Here is a 774-nt window from a genome sequence, read left to right as displayed (position 1 = left end):
GCTGCCGGGGGCGGTGCGGTCAGCGCGGCCGCTCCTTAGCGCTCGGGGATCGTCCTCGCCGGGAAAGTTGACGCGCGCGATTGGTCCGAGCGCGGGAGTCGTTGTGGCACGGGCGAGGTGGAGCGAAATTGTGTCCGCAGCGCTTTGCCGTGAACTGTTGCGAGATCAGAGACCGAATCCCGCATCGAGCCGGATATAAAGACCGACAACATCGAAAGGAAGCTTTGATCTGTCGCTTAATAACTTGCGCTTGGAGATGTTTTGGCGAAAGTGGAAGTCTTCGGCGTTCTTGTTCATTTGAAAAGAGATAGCGAAAAGGTCGTTATTTTTTTCCAGTAGGGGAAAACAGAAAAAAAAAAGCCCGTGTAAAACCGAAGAGCAAGGTCATCACACCCGCTGGCAAGGCAGAAGTGCTCCCGATCCTTGCGATCGCTTTATTGATATTCTTACTGCCCGTAAGAGATTTTTTTTACTTCATTATTTTATTTTGTCTAACATGCGAGTTGTTCGCAGGGTAAGCCTTGGGTTGCATTTGCAAGTGGGTGCGCTCGCCTCGCCCCTCCGGCGGGGTCGGTGCGGGGTGGAGGTACCGCGCTCCTGCTGTTCACTGGGGCATCAGTCGGAGTGAAAATGGAGGTGGGAGGAGATAACAAAAGCTGGCGTGCCATCCTAGTCATTTCCCACGCGAAGGCGTGAGAAGGAGGAGGGAAGGGAGACGGCAGGAGAGAGAATTTCGTTTCCAGAGATCAAAACAAAAGGAGGAGCAGGTTGAGG

Source organism: Pygoscelis adeliae, unplaced genomic scaffold, assembly GCF_000699105.1.
Source record: "Pygoscelis adeliae isolate BGI_AS28 unplaced genomic scaffold, ASM69910v1 Scaffold211, whole genome shotgun sequence".
Taxonomy (NCBI): Eukaryota; Metazoa; Chordata; class Aves; order Sphenisciformes; family Spheniscidae; genus Pygoscelis; species Pygoscelis adeliae.
The sequence above is the reverse complement of the archived record's forward strand: the minus strand, read 5'-3'. Positions refer to the sequence as shown.